The sequence below is a fragment of the Pristiophorus japonicus genome, unplaced genomic scaffold, assembly GCF_044704955.1.
Source record: "Pristiophorus japonicus isolate sPriJap1 unplaced genomic scaffold, sPriJap1.hap1 HAP1_SCAFFOLD_182, whole genome shotgun sequence".
NCBI lineage: Eukaryota > Metazoa > Chordata > Chondrichthyes > Pristiophoridae > Pristiophorus > Pristiophorus japonicus.
In genome coordinates, this window is record NW_027251505.1 from 579153 (window position 1) to 595934 (window position 16782).

A 16782-nucleotide genomic window follows, 5' to 3' on the forward strand; every position below is an offset into this window, starting at 1 on the left:
CCCTACTGCCCATGCGCGAAGGTGCCGGCAGTGTTTTCGGCGCAGGCATTTGGCTCCGCCCCCCACTTCACGATCGACACCACGCCAGGACTCCGGGGACTGTACACAGCGGCCAGGATGGGGCGAGTTTTTCCCCGAGCCGTTTCCAGCGCGCAAAATCGGTGCGCTTGAGGTCAGTGCGCCGACAAATCTGCTTGGGGAAAATCTAGCCCTGTAAGAGTAAGGAGTACACTGAAGGAAATACAAATATGTTTGCCGAGCAACTGTCAAATTTAATAACTTTTTATACAACCATCGAAACAGCAAAAAAAACTGGGCACTCGCCCCATAGTAGCTAATAGATAGCCCACAGTACAAGAGTAAGGAAGTCTTGCTACAATTGTACAGGGCCCTGGTGAGGCCACACCTGGAGTACTGCGCACAGTTTTGGTCTCCTTATTTGAGGAAGGAAATATTTGCCTCGGAGGAGGTACAACAGAGGTTCACCAGATTGATTCCTGGGATGAGAGGTCTGTCTTAAGTTGAGAGATTGTGTAGAATGGGCCGATACTCTCCGGAGTTTCGAAGAATAAGAGGTGATCTCATCGAAACACACAATATTCTGAAGCGGATTGACAGGGTAGATGCTGAGAGGTTGTTTCCCCCGGGCTGGAGTGTCTAGAACCAGGGGGCACAGTCTCAGGTTAAGGGGTCGGCCATTTAAGACAGAGATGAGGAGGAATTTCTTCACTCAGAGGGATATGAATCTTTGGAATTTTCTGCCCCACAGGCCTGTGGATGCTGAGTCTCTGAATATATTCAAGGCTGCGTTAGATAGATTTTTCGAGTCTCTGGGAAGCAAGGGATCGAGAGATCACTGGAGTTTGGAAGAATGAGAGGGGATTTCATGGAAACATATAAAATTCTGACGGGACTGGACAGGTCCCGATGTTGGGGAAGTCCAGAACCAGGGGTCGGAGACTAAGGGATAAGGCGTAAGCCATTTAGGACTGAGATGAGGAGAAACTTCTTCATTCAGAGAGTTGTTAACCCGTGGAATTCTCTGCCGCAGAGTTGTTGATGCCAGTGTGTTAGATATATTCAAGAGGGTGATGTGGCCCTTATAGCTAAAGGGATCAGGGGGTATGGAGAGAAAGCAGGAAAGGGGTACTGAGCTGAATGATCATCCATGATCTTATTGAATGGTGGTGCAGGCTCGAAGGGCCGATTGGCCTACTCCTGCACCTATTTTCTATGTTTCGATGTTTCTATGTCCTGCTACTGCTTCTTTAATAATGGATTCCAACATTTGCCCAACCACAGATGATAGGCTAACTGGTCTATAGTTTCCTGCTTTTTGTCTGCCTCCTTTTTTAAATAGGGGCATTACATTTGCAGTTTTCCAATCTGCTGGGTCCTCCCCAGAATCCAGCGAGTGCATGTCCACAGTTCCATGAAAGTCGCAGGACAGGTTGCGAAGGTGGTTGAGAAGAAATATGGTATGCTTGCCTTTATTCGCCGAGGCATAGAATACAAGAGATGGGGTCGGTGGGGCAGGTTTGGTCACAGCTGGAGTACTGCGTGCAGTTCTGGTCGCCATATTACAGGAAGGACATGATTGCACTGAAGATGGTGCAGAGGAGATTTACGAGGATGTTGCCGGCAGTGGAGAATCTTTGCCATGAGGACGGATTAGATAGGCTGGATTTGTTTTCCATGGAACAGAGCCTGAGGGGAGACCTCATTGAGATGTATAAAATTATGAGGGTCCGAGATATAGTGGATAGAAAGGACCTATTTCCCTTAGCAGAGGGATCAACAACAAGGAGGCATAAATTTAAAGTAATTGGTCGAAAGTTTAGAGGGGAAACTTCTTCACGCAGAGGGTTGTGGGGGTCTGGAATTCACTGCCTGAAAGGGTGGTAGAGGCAGAAACCCTCACCACATTTAAAAAGTGCTTGGATGTGCACCTGAACTGCAGTAACCTGCAGGGTTATGGACCTGGAGCTGGAAAGTGGGATTAGGCTGGATAGTCTCTTGTTGGCCGGCGCGGACACGATTGGCCGAAATGGCCTCCTTCTGTGCTGTAAACTTATTTGATTCTATGAACTCGTTTGCAAAGAGTTGAGGTGATTTGGCCACATCTTTCCTCACATGACAACATTTCAAAGGCAACTCAACGGCTGCAAAGCGCTTTGGGGCATCATGAGTTCCTGACAGACGCTGCAGAAACGCAAGTCCTTCTTTGCAAAATTTCAATGCAAACTCAAAGCTGGTCTGGGATTTGAAGCCAGGATTTTTCTGCAAATCTTAAGTAACAACTGCGAAGCAAGAATTATACCCCTCGACCAACAAACCACCTGCTTAGCAAATGTGGAGATAAGATGTAACCATTATTGAAGCATTTTTCGTGTGTGTTGCTGTTCTTGATCGGAGCAGCACATGAGACGGAATCAGTGACTTTGCCTTTTTGACATGTCTTCTGAAGCGCCGCACGGTCCGACTCCTGCAGTCAATGAGCTGTTGCGACGTTAATGTATCCATCATCATCATCATCATAGGCGGTCCCTCGAAACGAGGATGTCTTACTTTCACGCCGAAAAAGGATGAGTTCACAGGCGTTTCAATGAAGGACCCGAACTACATCCCAAAGGGTGGAAGATGCCTGTGCGTGGATTTTTTTAACGTGTGGTGGCCGTTGCACCCCAGCCATCACACGGGCTTGACAGAGCGAGGTCTTGATCCAGTGGCAAGAGTTATCCAAGACGACAGGCGACCAGCTCTGCTGCACGGACCGAGTGCACACACATATCACAGTGTGGGCTGGTCCCTGCTGCCCCTGGGCCCCTGGTCCCAAACTCATGCCTCCCCTGGGCCCCGATCACGTCCCTCTAAAATCTCTCGCCGATCCTTCGCCCCGATCTCGCCGCTCCTGCTCTATTTGCCCACGCTCCAATCACTGACCTGGACCTTGATGACGTCACTCTTCGCTGCCGCCGCCCTCCTGCACCAGCTCGCGCTGCTCCCTGGAGCAGTCTCCCGGGACCTCCAAGCTGCTCCCAGGGCCGCTCGCCGTTACTTTTATGGCCCCGACCTGCCGCTGGTGTTCTCCCGTTAGTGTATCCAGGCTGTGGGTGGCCACCCCGAGCGCGGCAGAGGGGTTTCTGCATTAGTTCTGGGTGGGGCAGTATCTTTCCCCTTCTCTCTTCCTCTTGTCTATATCCCTGGGCTTTTATTTCTCTATTTATTCCCCCTGTCTCAGTTTCTAGCTTTTAAAAGGGAACAAAAGATGAAATGGGTATCACTGTGGAACAATTTCTCTCACTCAAAGTTAGACGCACTCCCGTTGCACCATGAGGTCTCGGTAGCGAGCCGTTGATATTCAGGTTCATATATAAATATATATAAATATATCTACATGTATCATAACCGTTCCCTGGTGGTCGAGGGGTTAAGATCCGGCGCACTAAACTGATTTCAATTCTCGATCAATTCATCGCATAAAAATAATTGAGGACTGTGAGACGATTAATAATTGCTGTAATCACCATGAATACCAATACTTTCTGCTATAGACCAAGCTTACAGACTATCTGGCTTCTCCTGCCCTTTGCCGGGCACGTGTTCCGGGTTTAAGTTAGTAAACTGGGCGAGTTTGCTGATAGCGGGGAGACGGTAGGAGCCTCTGTGGCCCCACTGTGAGGATGTGGAAGTGAACACGGTGGCTTGGTGAACCGTGACATTTCTGTAAAGGGCAGCGGAGGAGAAGGATTGAGAACTTTCAGTGTGGGACCGAAGTTGTTTCAGGTGAGCCAACACATTCCCGATCAGCACAGAGGGAGCTCACTGGTAAGCTCCCCTCTGTTGGGGCTGTTGTGCCAGAGGTTTCTGTCGTGTAGTGGTTATCACATTTGCTTTATACATGAAATGTACCGGGTTTGATTCTGGGTAGAAACATGATGTTTAAACTTGCTATAAGGGAACAATCGGAGGAGAGTTTAGTCTCCTGGAAAATACTGCCTGACCTGGTGAGATTTCCAGCGTTTGCTGTCGTTATTTGCTATTTATTCTCCTGGTAAAAGGGCTCCCTTATTCCTGAATTGCTCTTTATTTAACCAATAAATAGATAACTTTCAGTGAGAGAAAACGGATCCACCGGGGACCTTTCGTGTGTGAGGCCAACGTGATATACGCTACACTGCAACCAATCAAAGGGTGAGAAACCACTGAATATAAAGGATGAGCTCACAAATATCAGGGGCGGTGCAGTCTGGTCAACGTCAAACCCTCCTTTCTTATTCAGCAGAGGCATGAACGGGAGTCAGACGCCACAAAGTTTAATTAAAGATACAAATACAAGTAACACTTCCAAATCTTTTCACTGTAAAATTCTTTCACTTTATTTGAAATCCTAGTGCGTTGAATCTGAAAATGAGCACCATGGGATTTTATCTTCACTACTGATTCTAATTTATCTGCACGGAAGGAATAACCGGTGCTGTTAAATTTGACAAAAGTTGCCCCAGATTCCTGGTGACATCGGCAATACAGTGTGTAAAATGGGTTAACATGCTGAAGAACATAAGAACAAAAGAAATAGGTGCAGGAGTCGGTCATAAGCCCCTCGAGCCTGCTCCGCCATTTGATAGGATCATGGCCGATGTGATCATGGATTCAGGTCCACTTCCCTGCCCGTTCCCCAAAGCACAGGACAAATGATTGAAGTATCGACTGTCCCTCAGTTAGCATTTCTTTCATTGTGCAAATGAAGGTGATGGGTTAATTAATGATGCTTTTCCATGAAAACAACACAAAAGTTTAAGAAAAAAACATACGGTGACTGGCAGGTGAGCACTGCTTCTGACACCTGGTGGGAATGGACGGAGATTTTAATGCCCCTTGTGTTGTTAAAGCTTCATATAGAGGAACATCTTAAACACATTGTGTAGGCCTCGTGGCGAAACGATAGCGCGTCTGACTCCAGATCAGAAGGTTGCGTGTTCAAATCACGTCGGGGTCACTGTTCTTTCAGAATTAATATTTTCTTTGCTGTTTGGCAATAACCAGACCCTTGTTCCAAGGTCTCTCTCATTGTTTCCCCGGTGTCAGGCAGAGATACGCCTGCTGCCCTCATTTAATTCATGTGACAGGACACAAAAGTTCAAAATCAACTTGCAGGTTGCCATGCACACCGCCGAGCGGTCGAAGGTGCTGTGATTAGATCGCAGTTTTCTCTGGAGGTGTGGGTTTGAATCCAACTTCTGACATTTCTTATTTTTAATCATGAAGCGAAACTCATTGTTTGACACCACGACCAACTCCTTAAAACTGGGATTCAGCAGCTCACCTGCTCGCTTAACATCTCCGTCTGACATGGTGCTGAAAGTGGAGATGTTTCCGCAGTGTTGCGGTTAACACGTTCGCCTCACAGACGGGAATATTTTCTGTAGCTTTCTCCTCATGCATGCTCAGGGGCGAGTTTGTTCTCCTGTGAAAAGTTCATAAGATGATAAGCATGTAAGGATTAGGGGCTGCAGTAGGCAATTCGGCCCCTCGTGTCTGGTCCACCATTCAAGAAGATCCTGGCAGTTCCTCGACAGCAAGTTTAAACATCTGGGGCGGAGCCAACAGGTGCCTGTCTGCAATCAGTGAGAGAACGGTATGTTTGGCAGAAGCCTGGCGAGCTCAGTCAGTAAAACATAAGACTTTTAATCTCAGGGTCGTGGTTTCGACACCCACATTGGACATTTGCATTTTTCATAGAATTATAGAATGATAGAAGTTTGCAGCCATTTCAGCCCATCACTTCCACCCCGGCCAACAAGAGGCGATCCAGCTTCATCCCACTTTCCAGCTCTGGGTCCATAACCCTACAGGTTACGGCACTTCAGGTGCACATCCAAATACTTTTTACATGTGGTATCTAGCTCCGACATTCTTTCATGCAGCGAGTTCCTGACCCCCACAAACCTCTGCATGAAGAATTTTACCTTCAAATCCTCTTTAAACCTTCTACCAATTGCTTTAAATATATGCCCCCTGATTTTGACCCTTCTGCTATCCACTATATCTCGGCCCCTCATCATTTTATGCATCTCAATGTTGTCTCCCCTCAGCCTCCTCTGTTCCAATGAAAACAAACCCAGCCGATCCAATCTGTCCTCATAGCTAAGATTCTCCACGCCTGGCAACATCCTCGTTCATCTCCTCTGTACCCTCTCGTACAATCACATAATTCCTGTAATACGGTGACCAGAACGACACACAGTACTCCAGCTGTACCCTAATCAGTGTTTTATACATTTCAGGCACAACCAACCTGCTCTTCTATCCCATGCCTCAGCCAATAAAGGCAAGCATTCCGTGCGCCTTCTTAATCACCTTATCCAACTGGCCTGCTACCTTCAGGGACCTGTGGACATGCACTCCAAGGTCCCTTTGTTCTTCCACACTTCTCAATGTCAGACCATTTAATGTGTGTTTCTTTCCTTGTTTGCCCTCCCCAAATACACAGCCTCACACTTCTCTGGATTAAATTAGTATCACCTGAAAACGTTTTAATCATACCTCCTATATTTAAGTTTAGATCATTGATGTTGCCACTAAAAGCCAGTTACCGAGCACTGAGCCCTGTGGAACCCCACTGGAACCATCCTTCCAGTCCCAAACACTCATTAAACATTACCCTTTGCTTCCTGCCTCTGAGCCAATTTTGGATCCAACTTGCCACTTTGCCCTGGTCCCATGGGCTTTTACTTTCGTGACCAGTCTTCCATGTGGGAACTTGGCGAAAGCTTTGCTAAAATCCTTATACACTACATCGTACGCACTGCCCTCATCAATCCACTTGGTTACCTCCTCAAAAAATGCAATCAAGTGAGTCAGACAAGACCTTCCCTGAACAAATCCATGCTGACTATCCGTGATTAACCCATGTCTTTCTAAATGCAGAAATTAAATCATTGTTAAATTTTATCCTGCTTTCATGGGAAAACACCATTAATTAACCGATGATATTTGTTGTGCATGTATAAAATAAGTATACACCCTGTACACTCAATGTACAGTTACATAAGACCATTGGATGTATCTTCACACTGTATGCACTATGCTTGTATCACCAGAGGGTGCAACTGGTGGAGACCTCGGGGTCACCTGTACACGACAGGTAACCAGGTATAAAAGGGAGCTCACAGTCCTGTACCCTCACTCAGGAGCTGCAATAAGTGGACTAAGGTCACCACAGTTCAAGTACAATACCTTACCTCGTGGAGTCATTACTAGAGTGCTTACAGACACAATAACTGGTGACGAGAATACGAATTTCCATGTGACAATGGCTAACCTTGGCACGTTTGAACAATTCGCCAATGGGGAAGATTGGAAGGCCTGAACACTTCTTTATTGCAAATGACATGGGGGGAGACGACCCGACCTCGCTGGCTGATTAGTGCAGAGCTATCCTGCTCAGTAGTTGTGGGCCCACCGTCTATGGCCTTGTCAGGGACCTGCTATCCCAGAGAAGACAATAACATATGTGGAGCTCATAACGCTGATACAGGAACAGCTCAAACATAAAGAGAGCATCCTCACAGCCAGACACCGGTTCTCTCCCCACCGGTGGATCCGAAGGCCAAGAAATCGCAAAATATGCTGCAGACCTGAGACGATTGGCTGCACCATGTGATTTTAGCGATCATCTCATCGAAGCACGAAGGGACATATTTGTTATTGGAATCGGTCACAAGGGCCTTCTCCACAGGCTGCTCTCTGCGGACACCACGGTCACCCTGCAGAAGGCAATTAACGTGAGCCAGTCGTTCATGATCTCGGCCTGCGATTCCAAGTGGATGTCTCACCCCCAGGACTCTAACCCGGCAAGTACTGTGAACCGAAAGGTGCCTTTTAGAGGCAGGGCTGCTGCTAGCAGTCTCTCTCAGGGAAGAGAGAACAGAACCCCGAGTCCCACAATCCTGAGTCCGCCACATGTGGCCAACCGGCCAACCCCATGCTGGCGCTGTGGAGGAAATCACAGGGCCCACCAGTGCCGCTATAAAGACTATACTTGCAATGGCTGTAACATGAAGGGCCACCTCCAGCGAATATGCAAGAGAAATCATACTCACCGAGTCGATGGAGAGTTGGCTGATCATCCGGAGTCCAGCGACGATGAGGTGTACGGAGTGTTAACCTGCACCACCGAGAGTTCCCCGTTGAAAATGGAAGTTGAAGGCAACGATGTTCCAGTCACGATGGAGGTGGACGCAGGGGCGAGCCAGTCACTGATGAATCAGGCAGCCTTTGAGAAACTCTGGGACAATCCAATCGAACGACCTAAAATGATCCCGATCGAAGTGAAACTGCTCACCTACACAAACGATACATCCCAGTCGTTGGCAGCGTGGATGTCCAGGTGTCCCATGGCGGCGAGATGCACAGGTTACATTTGTGGATCGTTGCTGGGGATGGTCCAAAGCTGTGAGGAAGAAGGTGGATGAAAAAGATCACTTGGAGCTGGGAATAGCTCCAACCTCCAGCGATCGACATCCTCCGCGGCCCCGAAGTTGGATCCAGCACAACACCTGAAAAACCAACCGCCCAACTCGACTGTGAGGTAACGACACAGACTGCTCAACCCAACGGCGAGATGATCCAGCCCAAACAACCAGACCTCACCTTCCAGGCTCCAGTGGCAGGACTCCGGAGAAGAAAATTCACGCAGAAGGTAACTTCCTGTCATCCGTGGCAGAACCTGGGGAGAAAAGGATCACCGCAGCCTACCACATGGAGAGAAAGAAGATGGCGTCTGAACCACGAGGTGAAGGACCTGAAGTCAAGATGGCGTCAGACAGACCACAAGGGAGCAACACGTGATGCCGAGCGGCGAACCGGATTGGGGTAAAGATTGAAAGACCCTCTTAAAGGAGACCGGCAACCCATCACAATTAAAGGGACAGTTCCACTCTTTATACAGCGATGATGGTGATACAAATGTAAAAGATGTAACTGACAATTTCAAGTTTGTAAATGTAACTAATCATGATCAGTCGGGCAATTGCGGTCAGAACCAATGTATTGTGAGAGTAAACGAAGTGATGATGTGCGATGCTGGGATTTACAAGCATGCCGACAAAACCAAGGGCAACCTCCCGTCAGCACCCAGGTCCAGCGACCATGTAGCCTGCCCCTCCGGGACCAATGTGATACCCCAGGGAGTGTGGCCACACACAGAGGGAGCATACCAGCTGCAGGGCCAGTGATCAGCGGACGTCAAAGGCACCACTACCGGTACCCTGCCCCCGATCGGCTCTAACTCTCTGGCCACCAGGGCCAGTACTGGGAGCGAGCGGATAGCACCCTCCTGCCCTCCCAACGGGACCTGGGATGACCAGGCTCCCATTATCGCTGAAGAGCAGCAGGGAGACACTGCAGCCCTCAAAGGAGGACAGGGAGGCCCACACTCCTGTGGCTCTGCCCATCACTAGGCAACGGCAAAGGCTCTGAGACTCAGCCAGGTGAGCGATCTAAGCCCACCCAGCTGGCAGGGGACACAGCTCCGCCATCAGACAACTTGGACACAGTCTGGTTACTCTGGAACTAGTGTCCTCACCCACCTGCACCTACACAACCCAGGGGCAAGACTGTGATACCACGTATGTACCTTACCTGTAAAATGTACTTGTTCCACTACTGCAGAACCCAAACAGTGATGTAACTAATCCGATGTTTTTTTGTTCTTTCTGTCTGTACAGGTCTGCACATGCAGGTGTTGAGCCACACACATGGTCTATGTTTGGGGGGGGGAGGGTGCAGGGGGGGGAATGGATGTATGAAGCCATGGACACACATGGATCACACCCAGAACCCACTCAACCCCCACTGCAACCTCCAACCATCCACTGCTGAACATTTCCCAATGTCGTGGTAATAAGGACTTTTTGGGTCCACAGGGAGAGAACCAAGCCAAAGCATAGACAAGGTGCAAGGACTTTGGGCACTCAAGTCTCGGGCCAGAGCACACAATGCAAAGACAAGTGGCACAAGACTTAGGGGAGAGTGATGTTGTGTCTGTATAATATAAGTATACTTCCTGTACACTCAATGTACAGTTACATAAGACTACTGGATGTAATTTCACACTGTATATACGATGCCTGTACCACCAGAGGGTGCAACTGGTGGAGACCTCGGGGTCACCGGTACACGACAGGTAACCAGGTATAAAACGGAGCTCACCATAATGTACCCTCACTCAGGAGCTGCAATAAATGGACTAAGGTCACCACAGTTCAAGTACAATACCTTGCCTCATGGAGTCATTACTTGAGTGCTTACAGACACAATAGAAAGAGATTAAACATTAAATGGTAGGACATTGAGAATTGTAGAGGAACAAAGCGACCTGGGAGTGCATGTCCACAGATCCCTTAAGGTAGCAGGCAAGTTGGATTAGCTGGTTAAGAAGACATACAGAATGCTGGCCTTTATTAGCCGAGGCCTAGAATAAGAGAGCAGGTGGATTATGCTTGAATATAAAACACTGGTTAGGCCACAGCTGGAGTACTGCGTGCAGTTCTCGTCACCACTTTACAGGAAGAAGACTGTGTTTGCACTGGAGATTACAGAGGAGATTTCGAGGATGTTATCGGGAGTGGAGAATCTTAGCTATGAGGACAGATTGGATAGGCTGGGGTTGTTTTTCTTGGAACAAAGTGGGCTGAGGGGAGGCATCATTGAAGTGTATACAATTATGAGGGTCCTTGATATAGTGGACAGAATGGGCCCATTTCCCTTAGCAGAGGGGTCAACAACCATGCGGCATAAATTTTAAGTCATTGGTAGAAGGTGTAGCGGGGATTTGAGGGGAAATTTCTTCACGCAGAGGGTTGTGGGGGTCTGGAACTCACTGTCTGAAAGGGTGGGAGAGGCAGAAACGCTCACCACATTTAAAAAGTGCTTGGATGTGCACCTGAAGTGCTGTAACCTGCAGGGTTATGGACCGAGAGCTGGAAAGTGGGATTAGGCTGGAGAGCCTGTTATTGGCCGGCACGGTCACGATGGGCCGAAATGGCCTCCTTCCGTGCTGTAAACTTCTGATGATATAATTCGATGAAAAATAATCACCAAACGTGGGCTCGCACCTCTGACCCTGAGATTTAGTATCTCATGATCGACTGACTGAGTTAGCTGGGCTTCTGCAAAATGCACCTTTTTGTCGTTGATTACAGCTCCGCCCCAGATGTTTAAACTTGCTGTCGAGGAACTGCCAGGATCTTCTTGAATGGTGGACCAGGTACGAGGGGCCGAATGGCCTACTCTGGCCCCTAATCCTTACATGCTTATGATCTTATGACATTTCACAGGAGAACAAACTCGCCCCTGAGCATGCATGAGGAGAAAGCTCCAGAAAATAATCCCACCCGGTGAGCTTTCACGTGTGAGGCGAACGTGTTAACCGTTGCACTGCGGAAACATCTCCACTTTCAGCACCAGGTCAGACGGAAGTGTTAAGCGAGCAGGTGGACTACAAAATCCCACTTTTTAGGCGTTGGTCGTGGTGTCAAACAATGAGTTTCACTTAATGATTAAAAACAGGAAGTGTCAGAAGTGTGATGTGAACCCACACCTCCAGAGGAGACTGCGACCTAAACACAGAACCTTGGACCGCTCGGCCATCCTGACTGTTTAGGGCAATATGTGGCCAACGGCAGGTTTATTTTGAACTTTTGTGTCCTGTCACATGAAATAAATGAGGGCAGCAGGCGAATCTCTGCCTGACATCGGGGAAACAGTGAGACAGACCTTGGAGCAAGGGTCTGGTTATTGCCAAACAGCAAAGAAAATATAAATTCCCGAATTACCCTAAAGAACAGTGACCTCGACGTGATCTGGGGTCAGACACGCTATCGAGGCCGATACAGCACATCGGAAATGTTTGACGATATGAAGGTTTCACAATACAAGGGGCTTTAAAATCCCCGCCCATTCCCACCGGGTGTCAGAAGCAGCGCTCACCTGCCAGTCACCGTCTGTTTTTTTGTTCAACTTTTGTGTTGTTTTCACGGGATTGCATCATTAATTAACCCGTCACCTTCTTTTGCACAATGAAAGAAATGCTAACTGAGGCAGAGTCGATACTTCAACCATTTTTTTCTGTGCTTTGCATAGAACATAGAAACATAAAAACATGGAAAAAAGGTGCAGGATTAGGCCATTCGGCCCTTCGAGCCTGCACCACCATTCAATATGATCATGACTGATCATTCACCTCAGTACTCCTTTCATGCTTTCTCTCCATCCCCTTGATACCTTTAGCAGTAATGGCAACATTTAACTCCCTTTTGAATGTATCAAACGAATTGGCCTCAACAACTTTCTGTGGTAGAGAAATCCACAGGATCAGAATTCTCTGAGTGAAGAAGTTTCTCCTCATCTCGGTCCTAAATGGCTTAACCCTTGTCCTTAGACTGTGACCCCTGGTTCTGGACTTCCCCAACATCGGGAACATACTTCCTGCCTCTAACTTGTCCAATCCCATCAGATCTGTATATGTTTCTCTGCGATCCCTTTTCATTCTTCTAAATTCCAGTGAAGAAAATTCTAGTTGATCCAGTCTTTCTTTACATGTCAGTCCTGCCCTCCCGGGAATCAGTCTGGTGAACCTTCGCTGCACTCCCTCAATAGCAAGAATGTCCTTCCTCAGATTAGAAGACCAAAACTGTACACAATATTCCAGGTGAGGCCTCACCAAGGCCTGCGTCCGCGCACATACAGAGGCTGAATTCCAGGACATAGTCGACGTATTTACTGGGGCGTATGAAAGCATGGGCCTTACGCTAAACATCCGTAAGACAAAGGTCCTCCACCAGCCTGTCCTCACCGCACAGCACTACCCCCCAGTCATCAAGATCCACGGCGCGGCCATGGACACCATGGACCACTTCCCATATCTCGGGAGCCTCCTATCAAGAAGAGCAGGCATCGATGACGAGATTCAACACGGCCTCCATGCGCAAGTGCAGCCTTCGGCCGCTTGAGGAAAAGAGTGTTTGAAGACCAGGCCCTCAAAACTGCCACCAGGCTCATGGTCTACAGGGCTGTAGTAATACCTGCCCTCCTGTAAGGCTCAGAGACATGGACCATGTACAGTCGACACCTGAAGTTGCTGAAGAAATATCACCAACGATGTCTCCGCAAGATCCTACAAATCCCCTGGGAGGACAGATGCACCAACATCAACAGCCTTATTCAGGCTAACATCCCCAGCTTTGAAGCACTGACCACACTCGATCAGCTCCGCTGGGCAGGCCACATAGTCCGCATGCCAGACTGGAGACTCCCAAAGCAAGTGCTCTACTCGGAACTCCTTCATGGCAAACGAGCCAAAGTGGGCAGCAGAAACTCTACAAGGACACACTCAAAGCCTCCCTGATAAAGTGCAACATCCCCACCGACACCCAGGAGTCCCTGACCCAAGACCACCCTAATTGGAGAAAGTGCATCCGAGAGGACGCTGAGCACCTCGAGTCTCATCGCCGAGTGCATGCAGAAATCAAGTGTAGACAGCAGAAAGAGCGTTCGGCAAACCTGTCCCACCCATCCCTTCCCTCAACGACTATCTGTCCCACCTGTGATAGGGTCTGTGGCTCTAGTATTGGAATGTTCAGCCACCAAAGAACTCACTTTAGGAGTGGAAGCAAGTCTTCCTCGATTCCGAGGGACTGCCAATGTAGATTCCAAAATTCATGGAAACCCCCCAGTGTTTGGACTCACTGAAAAGGAAATTCGATTTAGGACTATTAAACATAAAGTTTGGGATTCTAAAAAGCATATGGAGGAAATGTACAATTCTTAACCAAGTTTGGGATTTTAAAAGGCATGTTTGGGCCTGTGGGGAAAAGCTGCAGTGACAGAGGGGTGGGATTTAGAGTTTGAATATTGTAGCTCATCAGTTTGTCTAGGGGAGCTCTTCAACCATAGTCAGGCTCCCAGAAAGCATTAGCATTTAAACAATCGACCACGGAAGAAACATTATCCACCCCACCCACAGGACCCAAATATCGCATCCACATTCCAACACCTTTTCAACATGTATAGAAATATCTGGCTCAGCTCAGACTTCCCGAAGCCAAAGCAGTGCTATTACAATGGACAAGAGTTCATCAGTTCATAAATAAGGAGTATCACCATCCCAAAGTCTATCAACACCAGATTAAAACATTTAATCAAGTCTCAGTTAGCTAGTCCACCAAAACTTATACAAAGAAGACCACTTAAATCAATGGGCAGCAAAACTTAAACAAAAGAAACGTTAGATTTGGCACGAAGAATAAGCAGCCTCTCAGAGTATAACTGGGGTCCTATCGTACCAAGAGCAACCTATTTTTCTGACCATTACTTTGGAACAACAAGATCAAGATCGAGAGCAAACGGCGAGATAACACAGGAAGAGACATCACGACATCGGAGAAAAGAACTTCAAAAAACCAATCAGTGGAACATCAATACCAACTGACTTGGTAACAGCCATCAACCGGACCACCGCGACCGACGGACCCAACCAGGAAAATCAACCACTAGAAAACCGGGGTCCACGCAATTTTTCCACTCTACAATTTGTGCCTCGACTGTCCAGCAGGTAAAAATTACCGAAACAACTTAAAACCCTATTGATGACAAAGGATACCGGCTTCGGGACAATCAGAATACTTCGTCACAGACAAGGCACCGGAAAGCTGGAAGGTAGATCACACCGGTTGTGGGAGAGCTGGTTGGCTTTGACATGGAAGTGTCTGTAGTGTGCGGGACCAGACTGCTTCCACACATCCACAATGAATGTCCCACCCTTTATTTGGGAGAAGTACAACTGAGAGTGGACAAGTTCCATCCCGGTCAGAGCAAGCTGAAGCTTTAACTGACTGACACCCTAGTTTGGGATTGTCATGTCTGTAAGCATGTAATGCTTGTAGCGCCACACTGTGGATGTGGACGTATTGTGTACTGCAACTGTACAGTTTATCATGAAACAGAACAGGCTCTTTCCGGAGAGTTCCGAGAGAGCAGCCTGCATGTTAGGAAGCTGTGTGTGCTGTGCTCTGTGAAGGTATCACAGGGATGTCTTGCAATATATGCATCTATCAGTCTCTGTGGTGCAATGGATTAGTGCGTTCAGCAATTAACTGCAAGGTTGGTGGATCGCAGTCCATTCAGGGACAAAGCCTTTAATTGTTTTTCCCTGAGGATTCGGTGCCGTGCAGTTCCAGGTTTTCATTGTGCGTTTTGGCTGCACGAATATATTCCGCAACCATTGCCAGCTGTGCTGTTATCAAGTTTTTCCAAATGTTACTTGCATTTTTGCGTGGTTGTTCATTGTCTCGTCGCCAATTGATACGCTCATAATAAAGAATGAAACTGAGTACTGTGAACAATGAGTAAGTGTGACATTAGCTCCTTTAATAAGACTCCAGAGTGCTCATATACCGTGCTCCCAATGGATGCTGGAATCCCTTGGGACTCCAACAGGTCGGCCCTCTGGTGGTGGTGTGATACAGGTGGCCAAGGGTTATATACATAACACAAGGTGTGTATGGAAATCAACCATCAAAAGCCCTGTCATTAACCACAGGGGTTTCCGGCAATTTTCTGATCGCAAAGCGCTTTCAGTCCTTGTCCTTAAAATTGCAGATGTAGAAATTGGGGAGTGCAATGACTTTGAAAGAGAACATTGTTGTTTGGTGCAGTTCTGGTCAGAGAAATGTTTGTGAAAGGAACTTTTTGCAGAGAGAGGGATTGAGCATTTCAGCTTGTTGCTGAACACTTCTCTCTGGGCACTGAGATAAGCAGCAGTTTCCTTGGTGTAGCGGTTATCATGTTTGCCTCACACGCGAAAGGTCTCTGTTGCGAGCCTGGGCGGAAACATTATTTGTGAAGCAAAAACTTGTCTGCAATAAAATTGAACAAAAGCTGTCCGGGATACATTGTCGCATGAGCAATGAACATTTTAAAACTAATCTACTCAAATACAGAGTGTGTAAAATCAGATCGGAGATAAAACTTCATCAAGGGTTAAAGTTTCACTAATTATTAAAGTTCAGTTATTGAAATTTCGATTGTCCCTGTTTGCATTTCTTTCATTCTGTGAAACAACACGATCGGTTTCTTCCATCAGATCTAAGTTGCATTTGAAACCCACAAACGGCTCGTTAATTATTTGCTTTTCCCCAGTGCCAGAGCTCAGAGGGTTATTGTCCATCCCTGGGATGCAAGCTACCTCAGACCCGGGCCAAACCTCCCCGTGCACCGATCACAGGCTCAGGAAAACCCCGGGGGAGAGGATATCCCGATCACTGGGCCTTCCAGCAACACTGAACAAGCGCCCGGTCTGAAACTTTCCCGAGTAATAACTTGTAACTGAAGCATCAACAGTCAGGATGGCCGAGCGGTCTAAGGTGCTGCGTTCAGGTCGCAGTCTCCTCTGGAGGCGTGGGTTCAAATCCTACTCCTGACATTCAGTGTTTTTAATTGCAAACTCATTAGTTTTGACACCACTCTGAAGTGCTTTGGGACATCCATCCAACATAATAAAAATACTCCACTTCAATTACAAACGGTGATGTCAAAGTTACTTCCCAAACCGGGAAGCGATCCCGGGTGGCTGTCGCGAAAGGAATGGTTTTGTGAAGCATTGAAATGTGCCCTGTAAATATCCCGCACTGCTAATTTAAACTCACGGTTATAATTTGTTTCAGTGCAAAAGAAGGCAGGCTCGAAGGGCCAAATGGCCGACTCCTGCTCCTGGTTCTT

The 16782-nt window shown here is 47.7% G+C and overlaps 2 non-coding genes across 2 annotated transcripts; both read left to right on the top strand.

Moving 5' to 3' along the window:
* The first annotated feature begins 4927 nt into the window (after positions 1-4927).
* trnaw-cca (transfer RNA tryptophan (anticodon CCA)) lies at positions 4928-4999 on the top strand. Its single transcript has one exon. It is a non-coding gene; the product is annotated as a tRNA-Trp (tRNA).
* An 11404-nt stretch (positions 5000-16403) lies between these two features.
* Positions 16404-16486, top strand: trnal-cag (transfer RNA leucine (anticodon CAG)). Its single transcript has one exon. It is a non-coding gene; the product is annotated as a tRNA-Leu (tRNA).
* Positions 16487-16782: the final 296 nt, after the last annotated feature.